This window comes from Paramisgurnus dabryanus, chromosome 2, assembly GCF_030506205.2.
Source record: "Paramisgurnus dabryanus chromosome 2, PD_genome_1.1, whole genome shotgun sequence".
NCBI classification, from domain to species: domain Eukaryota; kingdom Metazoa; phylum Chordata; class Actinopteri; order Cypriniformes; family Cobitidae; genus Paramisgurnus; species Paramisgurnus dabryanus.
Window position 1 is genome coordinate 33,159,923 of NC_133338.1, and position 11,231 is coordinate 33,171,153.

Genomic DNA, 11,231 nt, shown 5'->3' on the forward strand with positions numbered 1-11,231 from the left:
AACGTCTCTCAAGCTTGCCCCGGGCCACCGGGCAGTCCATTATGTTGAGCCCTGCAGTAGTGTATTGCATTAAACTCTTTTCCTGTAATCATTTAGGATGGAGCTGAAAACTGCAGTCTCAGAGTTGTTTAAGTATTAGAGATGTTGATGCGTGTTAAATCCATCCCTAGGCATGATTACTGAATGAGAGTCTGAACGTACCATTTGTAATCGGTACAATTTTGCATTAGAAGTAGAGTGGGGCAGTTACTTCTTTTGTAACACATAGACATGTAAGATATTTGAGAGGTCTAATATAGATACTGTATATAACAACAGTAAATAGCTATATTCTCAGGCAGATATATGTGAAACATGATGGAGAACAATGATAGCACATTATTTTTAATTCAAGGGGGACAGCGGTTTATTTCTAGACACTTCTTCAGGGTTTAAAATGCGGTGAAAGTCACTGATGTATGTATTAGTCAGTGGTGTCTCATTATTATTCATGAAACTGCTTGGCACATCCCCCTTAATGTCAGTGGTGGTTATGGCAATGTCAGAAATGATTACAAAAGGAGTGCATACCTGTATTCACATATGTTGATGCAGAGTACAAATGCAATCAACAAAATGTTTTTATTTGTACATTTAAATAACTATAATTATCTATATTTGCTGATTGTATTGTGAGCTTAAAAGACAAAATATTTTGTTGCATGCAAATATGAATTGTTGTGTATATTTGTGAGAGGTTTTCTTAATGCTGTTATATTGGCAAAAGTAAAAGCAGATTTTGTATATAACATAAAGACATTATGCTTGCTTTTATCTTCTTTTTGCAACTCTAACTTCCATATTTTTCCAGAGTTTTGTTGTGAACAGACAACAGATCTGTGCTGAAATAAATTTTGTTACAATACAGAATACAATGTAAAAGATTATGGGGTCTTTTATTTATAATGTTTGTCTGTTTAAGTGCTTCCATTTAGATACACATCAATATTGGGTAGCTTTGCAATTATAAAATATCTTATTGTTGCTGCAACTTAACATCGTAAATGCAAATGATACTAAACGCAGTATTATATGCAAGTCCTTTTGGATGCATTCCTGTTCTCCAAGCGTTTCTCCTAGTGAACATTTCCTCTGCATAGTCATTTAAAAGTTAGTGCACGCTATCAATAGAGCTTCATTGGCATGCAAAACGCACTACTGAGCAAACATTTACAATGTGTTCCTCTTGTGAACAAATGAGTGAGACTAATGATACAGAGCCCCTGCGCACCACTCTGGTCCTTTTAACACTGACCCAATTTTACTTTTCCCACAAGTTAGCAGATGGAGCAAGCTTTGGCTACAATTAAGGATAATAAGGAGCATTAATTAGAACAGAAATGATGAGGAACTCATTAGTCTGATATGGATAAAGGAGAGAGAGAGAGGCAATTGAAGTCCTGATGATAAACAGTGTTGAGCTATCAGAGGATGGGAATGCATTCTCACTGCGGCTAAATTGACTGAGCAGAGGAGCCCCTTTCGTTTTTCAACATTTTTCATTGAAATAACAGCACTGCTGAGTTTAGCCATATTATGTCATTAGTTCAGCAAATTAATTTATACAGTGTTGTTGATAAGTACTTAGACATTCATTGCTATATTTGTAGTCCCAGTCAGTGCTAAATGAGTCATCTGTGAGAAATGAAAATGCTGTGAAAAGATCTATATAACAGTACAGGCTTGAATTATAAAATGATAGCTTCCCCCACTCTGCATCAGGTTTATATAATTGATATTGTTGTTTAATTAATTTCTGTCTCCTTGGTTGACATTTGAGCAGGTCTATTTGATATCAGGATAATCTGGTTGACGTGGTTAAAAGAATGATTGCCAGGGGGTTGGAATAGTTTTAGTGTTCTGTTATCCTGTGGCTTGATGGGTAGAATATTGCGTTAAGGATTAATCATAGAGAATGCACATCTGGAAAAGAAATGTATAGATTGAATGCACTGTAAATTGCTTTGTATCAAAGCATCTGCTAAAAATGCATAATGTAATGTGTTATTGAATGTAATGTATTGAATTACTACTGCTACTAATTCTGTTATACACACATATATTTAAATCACTTAGTGTAACTCTTTCCCCGCCATTGACAAGCTATCTCTTCAATCAGCTAAAACGCTTCCCTGCCAAAGATGAGTTTTACTCCCTGGCTATCAATTTTTTTTAAACAATGCTAGTGGAGAAAGACCGAGTTAAGCATTTTTTTTGGGCAGGACTACTGTTTTTTCCTACTGTATATGATTTCCTACGAATTGCATTCTTACCAAATAAGAATTTCTCTTTTTATTTGACCTTTGTAAAATATACAGTAGCTAATAACTTACTGCATTGCTTGCATGTTCCATTGTTATAGGTTTAGATTGTTTTGCCAACTTTCTGGGTAAAATAACATTTGGTGGTATTGCTGACTTATGAACCAGTTTGAAAAAGGAAATTAAATTAATCAATCATTCAGTCCTAAAAACTGCTTAGAATAGCAACTGTATAACCAGTGGTCGGAAAGATCCTTACCATAAATAATTCCTTTCATAAAAACATGCATAATTGTAATTCATCACATATTTAAGACATGTTATTCCAGAGTTTATAACTGTCTGTTAGTCCCCGTACAGTAGTAACAGACTAGAGATCCCAATTTTTTCTGAATTACTACATGAATGATGTGAATATGGCTGGGTTATTTTCACCAATACTGAGTAAATATTAGCCAGAACACACTGCTGAGTTCAAAAATGACCCAATGCTGTTTTATGGTTAAAAATAACCCAACCATTTTTAGAGTGTAGTGCTTTAATATTATCACTACTTGTAGTCTGTTATTTCCCTAAAACTTTTGTAGGCAATTGTAATTATTGCATAAAAACCAGTTCACCATTATGTGGGGCCTAAACAATATTTAAAAAACGGTTGCATAAATTGTCTTTTGTGCCTCAGAGCAAGAGTTGAAACTTCACAATGTGCATGATTTCCTCTGCCAAGCACTCTACGGTTTCAGTTGTAGCAGTCAATTTGGCAAACATGGATTTCATTTTAAAGCCAAACACAGCAGTGTTGGTATGGCAGAGTTTCAGATTTTAAGCAAATGAAATAGGATCACAATACCACAGCCGCAGCTCCTTCCTGTCAGCTAAGTGTCAAATATGAACATAAGTCATGACAATACCAGATATAATGATAACAGATAGTGTAATAAACAAATATAAACCCATTCTCAAATATTTAAATAATATAAAGTCAAAGATGAACTGCAAAAGTAGAGAATTGCACAAATCTGCACTTTTTCTTTCCAAAATAAAGATCCTAAAAGGGGTTCTAGCAATGCCATAGAACAGGGTTCCCCAAATCTTACCCTGGAGGGCCGGAGCACTGCAGAGTTTAGCTCCAACCTTGATCAAACACACCTGAGCAAGCTAATCAAGGTCTTCATGATTACTAGAAAATCACAGGTGCGTAAGATTATTTAGGGTTGGACCTAAACACTGTGCTCCGGCCCTCCAGCATGAGATATGGGGAACCCTGCCATAGAAGAACCATTTAGTCAAAGGTTCTCTTTATTTCACAAAGAGGTTTTGTGCATATTGAAGGTTCTTTATGTTGCTAAAAGACTTGACAAAGTACCTTTAAGTAATCTTTATTTTTAAGAGTGTTGAGTTTTAGGAAATTCTTAGCATAGTCAGCCATTAAACCAAACCTGACAAATTCTGTTCCTTCAGTGTTGATGATTGTGGAGAGATTTGTCAGTGTTTAATCTTTCACCCCTCTTTCAGTCTTTATGTGAGTGTGACAGTGAGACTTTAGCAACAACAGTCGGTGTGTGTAGTTGTCACGTTGCCTAGTGAGACGACACTAGTGAAATCAGCAGAAAATGTGTGTACCCCTGGTGATGATAAATTGCATAGAAGTATAGATAAATGAAGATATGATGCTTTGAATCTTGCATATTTTACATCTTCAGGTGCATCAGGGAGATGACAGTTTTAATTGATGGAGATTTAATTTACTCTAAGGTACATTTATAGTCATACTACTTAAAGGGATAGTTCGGCCAAAAATTCTATTAAACCCATGATTTACTCACCCCCACAGAGACGTGCACAGGAATCACTGAGAATAACAGGGTCCTTATTAAAATATATGTACACAAACAAGTAAAACACTGAAATACAGCACTCAATCACCTTAACTACTAATAACACAGAAAAACATGACTTGAGTTACGAAAATCCCTACATATAAAATCACTGCTAGGTTTCTCCAAATGTAATAACTGAAAATCTGTTCGTCTGAAAAATTATGGATATAAGCAACTTGGGGGTGAGTAAAACATTGGTTTTAGGGATGCTCATATCAGTTAATTTTCCCGACCGACAACCGTAGCTTCTAAACCGAACATTAACCGTTAACTTATAAGATTTTAATATGAAATTGTCATTGAGTAAAAATACAGTTGACGGTTGTCTGTGAACTAGTAAAAACAAAAGATTTAATTTGAACGTGCAAACAGCAGTGACAGATCAACAACAGAACCAGGATTCATTCATTATCAGATATTCACGCAACATTACCTTATTAAAAAGCACGCGATCGGTCCAGAGGATTAATATCCAAAAAGGGCAGATTGTCTCTGTTTCATCTACCACAGTGGTCATTTCTAAAGCAGGACGCTTTTCAGAAAGTTTTGCTTTTGCGTCGTCTTTCTCCGTTTGTGCAAAAAGAGAGATGTTTATGTTCAGGGTCAGAGGCCATCACCGAACGTCTGTCCGGATGTGCGCGAGACGGAACGCATCATCTTGCGCGGACACGCGCGCGTCTCCGTTCAGCTTCCAAATACGCATACAAATGATTTCTCATACACTGAAAAAAATGGACTTGGTGGGTCTTTGAATTTAAATAAAATAAACATGTATATGCAACACAAAATATTTATATTCCTTGTGTAAACATAATTTAATTGATTAGGATGAAAATATTTTGTTTGAATGTAAAATGAACACATTATTTTCACATTGATTAAAATTGATTGAATTGAATACTTAAAGCAATAAAATTGAGTTTGCACACAAAATGGCACCTCCTGAGCAGAAGGTGGCAGTAACGCTCAATAAAAAGGACGTCAATCGCCATAAAAGAAGAATAAACATCGTTTGTTTTGGGCGCCAAAATGAAGACTCAGCACAGCAGTCAGTCAGAAGAACTCTCTCAGACGGACACCACGTTATTAAAGTAAGTTCTATTATTTATTTATGTTCACTTTATACGTGATACATCTTCACTAGATAGACAGTTTTTTTACAATATGTAGCCCTTGCAATGACTTGTAGTAAAAATTATTTTGGATGATGTTGGTGGAGTAAGTTAACGTTACAGTCAGTCAGTCAGTAAGTGTAAGGCTCATAAAGAAAAACAGCCTTTTAAAAATGTCAGCTGTATAACGTTATTTCACGTTTGGTAGATTTATCCGAGTTGAAAACTGTCAGCTTTGAGTTGACTTTTGAGGCACTTTTTACTCAGCTGTTCTGTGGAAATGTGTCAGGGCAAATAAAACGCTAACCAAAAGTTATTCTGTCCAGAGTAAAGTTATCCATGTAAGTAATTTAACAGATGATATCAATTGACTAATTAATAATGACATTGCGTATGAAAAAAACTGTCTGCTTAATCAGATGAACAGACCCGCGTCAGTTATTCGTGACCTCGCTACGCCACGAGCAACACTTGATTCAATTAGAAAAAGCTTTTTTAAAGCAACACCAAAGAGTTTTGGCTCTTTGCTCCCCCTACAGGTTAGAAGCGTAATTGTCCATTACCCACTGTCATAAATACTGAGGCATAGCTGGCTCTGATTGGATTGTAGGTCTGCCGTAAAGCAAGTTTTTGTAGTATTCACTCGGACTACAGGACCACTACCCGACGGTTGGAAACTTCTTAAGTGCGGTTTTGGCCGATAGAGGGCTGCAAAGCGAATGTGAAAGTGCTGTTCACCCTGTTTAGAGTGGATGAACGACTGAAACTGTTTTGGAAGCGTTATTTTAAGGTAAAAAAAACTCTTTGGTGTTGCTTTAAATGTCTCGCGTGACGTCTGGTATATTAACTGAAAAAATCACTTTGAAGTGCCACACCTTAAAGCTGACGTTTTCAGAAGAGAACCTTGTTGTTTTAAGATCTCATTTTGTCCAAAATTGCGTCCTATGACAGATATAATACTTATTTCATTATTGCTCTGTGTATGTGTGACCTTAATCATTTGAGGTTGTGTGTTGATTTCACCTCTGAATATTTCCTCTTATAGGTCCATCATCCTTGCATGCGCTACACACTCAAAAGCATTGGTAAGTAATTCCTATCACTGTTTTACTGCTGTTAGGAGCTAAATCTTATTTTTGTAACTAATATACATGTATTATTCTTTGACTCGCAGTACTCAAATATACAATGGTTGGTTAATTTGTTTTCAGATAAATGCTGAATTTAAAAGAATCACTACTGTCTTATGTTCCTGCGTGTCACCTGGACCTCCAATCCAAAAACCTGACGAAACTCTTCTATCAGAAAGGAGGACAGCTAGCAAACAGACTTCAAACAATGAATGATCAAATGACAGAAGTAAGTAATATAGATTCATAGACAAAAACGTGTAAACATTGTTGGAAGTACAGAAAATGTAGTATGTTTTAGTTACATCTTTTGGCACACGGGTCATTAAAACACCTGGGAAGATTTAAAGGGGTAGTTCACCCAAAAATAAAAATTCTCATCACTTACTCCCTATCATGTTGTTACAAACCTTTATAAATGTCTTTGTTCTGATGAACACTAAGGAAGATATTTTGAGGAATGTTTGTACCCAAACCAATCATAAGCCCCATTCACTTCCATAGTGGGGAAATATAATACTATGGAAGTGAATGGGGCTCATGAACAGTTTGGTTGCAAACATTCCTCAAAATAAATGTCTTCCTTCGTGTTCATCAGAACAAAGACATTTATACAGGTCTGTAACAACATGACAGTGAGAAAATGAGATAATTCACTTTTGCTGTGATTGTCAGGTATGGTAGCACACACTCGAAATGTGGCCTCTTTATTTAACTCATTCCAGTGTAGTGAACGCGCACACACACCTGGAGCAGTGGACCGTGCAGCTGCCTTGCTTTGTAACCCATATATTTGTAACCAATTGTAACATGCTTTGGCAATTCACATGGGTCTGTATACTTACATTTATATGTGTTTGCATTGTACTAAATTCCAATGACACTTTTATTGTAACAGTAACTTTTTTCTGTTTCTTTAACTACATTTGTCTGTTTTGTACAGGGCATGGATGAAGTCAGCATCAGTGAGGTCATTTGAAGACACCACTGTTGGGATTTGTGCTCTCAAACAACATGCTTCTTGTGATGAAGAAGAGGATCTTTGTATAGTCCTGGAAGGCATGAAGGTGTTGCAACATCGTGCCATGTTGTTTGAGCTGATGTATGCCTTAAACCTGAGCTATCCTGATCTCTGCTTTATTTTTGAAGAAATCCAAAAGATTTTAATGGAACTGCATTGAGCGTAACTTTAACGAACCGTTTCTTTCAGTGAAAGGATCAGAAAGACTGTGCTGCTCATTTATGTTCTTTCTATTTATCTGTTTTAAGTGTTTTCTCTTATTAAAACATTAACAGTTTGCTGCTCAGAGTTGATTTTGGAAATGGTTGTTGTATTTTGTTTTTGTTGAATCTTTGATTATCAGTTTATACAAATGCTGTAGCTCTGACTTTCTGAAGGATTGATATTTTCCAGTTTGTAAATCCATTTAAAAAATAATAGTACTTACTGTTTTGCATGTCTCTTTGGAATGCAGTGTTTGTGCTTTAGCACTTCTAAATCTACTGTGATAGTAACTATTTTAAACATTTGGGTCAGTTTTACAGATGGGGCTTTTTCTAGTCCCAGACTTTTGCAATGCCTTAATTTGAAAACATATTGCACTGACATATCTTGACATATATCAGTGCCATTGTTTTGTCTCAAGATGTACTCCAGTGTTGTTTTTGTAAGGTAGGTTTGTTTGTAAACTTTTTTTTGTAAAAAATATCCTAATATAACTAGGGCCTAGTCATGGCTTAATCCACAACCTGTCTTGGAAATTGCCCCTTTGTATGAACTGCATGTTGTAATAGTTATTGACTGTTGTTGAATTAATGTGTAGATTTAAATGAATTGATGATCTGAAAGCAGTGGTTTGCCTCAATATCACTAAACATTTGTTCAAAACTCTTTGCTTTTTATGCCAATGCAAATGTATTTTGTATTTAAAACAGAAATAAATAACATTTGGATAATTATGGGTGATTATTCTGGTGCCAGAGACATAATGAAATTGCTTTAGAGTTACATAATCCCATAATATAAGCATTAAAAAAGCATGTTGGAATTACAGATGAAAATCGAGTCCCCTTACATAATAAAATTACTTAAACATTACAAAATAAATGTGTTATAGTAAAGAGAAATAGCACTTTGAGTCAACATATTTATATTAGACTACTTAAAACAATTAAAATGTTTTGGTCTGACACATAAAAATTAAATGAGGAAAATTATGTTGGTTTTACACAATCGGATTATGTGGGACCGATGTACACATTAAAATTACGTAAATTGAAAGGATTTTTTTTTCAGTGTACAAATGATTACTTTATCAGACCGTCAGGGCAGCAATAATTTGTGTCATTTACAGGACATTCACAAATTACAGATAGAAAAGTGGCTAAATGTCTGTCGGCTCATGACTACACGCACCATGTATTAACAAATATTTTTTTATTTTAACTGATAATGTTAACCGGTCATAAATTCTTACCTTCGGTTAACGGTTAAACGGTCAATGTGAGCATCCCTAAATTTGGTTTAATATCATTTTTGGCTGAACTATCCCTTTAACCATTTTGAATAAATGGTGTACACATAATACAACTGATTTTAGACAAAACTCATTTTTTTATGTTGTAAATCTCATGCGAGAAGCACTTCATACAGTAGGCTACAATACACAGCGAATCAGATGTCAATCATCAATGGATTTTTTTCAATCTGTGCTACAGCGTTTCTGTAGGTTGCACTCGTTTAACTGTGTCTGAGGACAAACAGGTCGTGTGTAAATAATGGTGGGTACATGTGTAAAGTTTTGCTTTTAGTTAAAATTTAGTAAATTAGTATTCACCTCATCCAACATTTTTTATTTTCTATGCTATGAGTAAAACTGCATCAGACGATTCAGTTTTTGCAGCGATCTGAACAATTCATTCAAACTGATTCGCGAACCAATTCAAAACATTTGGCCCATTTGCTTGGTAAAGAGTCGACTCAAACAAGTCATTAATTCGCGAATGTCCCAGAAACACGAGACGGCAATTTAACAATGAAATACACATTTCGTAATTAATTAAAATACTGGAATGAAGGAACGCCGCTCAGTGTAACGAAGTAAAAGCACAATTAATTTTTTCCACCTCGAAAGGGCAACGTGAGGCGAGAAGGGCATATGGGCAGTTGCCCGGGAAACCTGAGCAACCCCCCCTGTGCACCTCCCTGCACCCCCAAGCCTTCCGAGATGCATGTGTCCATCATTTTTCAGATGAAGACATTTTCAGTTATTTTAGAAAATATCTTAGATCTTACAGTTAATCAAATGAAAAGTTATGGGGTCCACATCTTCAAGTCAAAAAAATGTGCATCCATCCTTCACAAAAAAATCCAAATGGCTCCACGATGATAAACAAAGGCCTTCTGAGGGTAATCTGTGCCGTTTTGTTGTAGAAATATCCATATAAAACTTTATAAACGAAAATAACTAGCTTCCGGCAACGATTGTTGTGTAATAACTGAAAATGTGTTCGTCTGAAAAATGATGGACATATGCATCTCGGACGGCTTGAGGGTTAGTAAATCATGGGTTTAATATCATTTATGGCTGAACTATCGCTTTAATCCTGACCTACAAGTGACCTGTTGAAAAACAAGTAAAAAAACAGTGCTAAATATTTCAAGGGTTTCTGTAGTTAATGTTTGCGCTCATGGCAACTTGGCTTACTTGAACCAGACCTTGAGGCAGTGACATCTGACACAACAAGCCAAGAACAGATACACTACTAGTGGTACCAAAGGGTGCAGAGGCTGTGAATGAGAGTGTGTTGTTTACATTGTGTGTTGGCTGTACTGTAAATACAGTCTGTACTGCGCAATAAAGACCTGGTGAGATGTTATTTGGTTCTAATGTATTCTATACAGTACTGTGTATGGCTGGACAATAAACAAAACCGAGATGTTCCTCGTTCATGTATTCTGCATCTGAAATAGTAACAATGGTAACATGATTAAAATGAGATGAAATCTGAGAAAGTGTTTTTTTAAAGTGAGCATTGATTTCATTGAACATTGAAATTAAAATACCATTGAATTCTGACACAGGGCTGTGTGTTCTGGAATATCAGCAAGTCGACAAGAATTTTATTCTGGCTTTTTGATGTCTCTAGTTGTTTTCTCTAAGTTGAAGAATCTGATATCTTTCTAATCTACTTAGTTTTTGGCAGGCGAGCGAAACAGAATCCATCCTTTCATCAGCTTGCTCATTCATGTTTTTTGTGCTGATTTGCGGCTGATTTTTGTTAGACGTCTGCACAACATCTGTTTCTGCAAGCGTTTATTTCTGCAGCGATTTCGGCTGACAGTGCAGACGAAATGCCAAACATTTCATTACTTGCTACCCTCTGTTTCCCTCTTGCTCTGAACGAACATGATTGTGTTCTGAAGTTAAATATGGACAACATTGATTGTTTTGGATGGTGAAACATACCCTACGGTTGGAAACTTCTTTAGTGCGGTTTTGGCCGATAGAGGGCTGCAAAGCGAATGTGAAATGAACGACACGAGTGGATGAACGACTGAAACTTTTTTGGAAACGTTATTTTAAGGTAAAAAAAACTCTTTGGTGTTGCTTTAAAACGTGGTGGGCTGCACAAGATAAAGAGGAGGGCCGCATGTAGCCCCTGGCCCTCCAGTTGCCCATCCCTGATTTAGGGATTTTCAAATTTACAATAAATGTACATTTAAATCTATTAAATCTATTTGATTGTTGGGTAAATTTAAGGGTTAGGCCGTTTGGGCCTGGGAATCAGCCTTTCAGAGGCATGTTG

At 36.0% G+C, this 11,231-nt stretch overlaps 1 long non-coding RNA gene across 1 annotated transcript; it reads left to right on the top strand.

The window, feature by feature from the left end:
- Positions 1-6,205: 6,205 nt before the first annotated feature.
- Positions 6,206-8,304, top strand: LOC135778953 (uncharacterized). Its single transcript, XR_010544671.2, has 3 exons — positions 6,206-6,377; positions 6,504-6,651; positions 7,366-8,304. It is a non-coding gene; the product is annotated as an uncharacterized lncRNA (long non-coding RNA).
- The last annotated feature ends 2,927 nt before the right edge of the window (positions 8,305-11,231 follow it).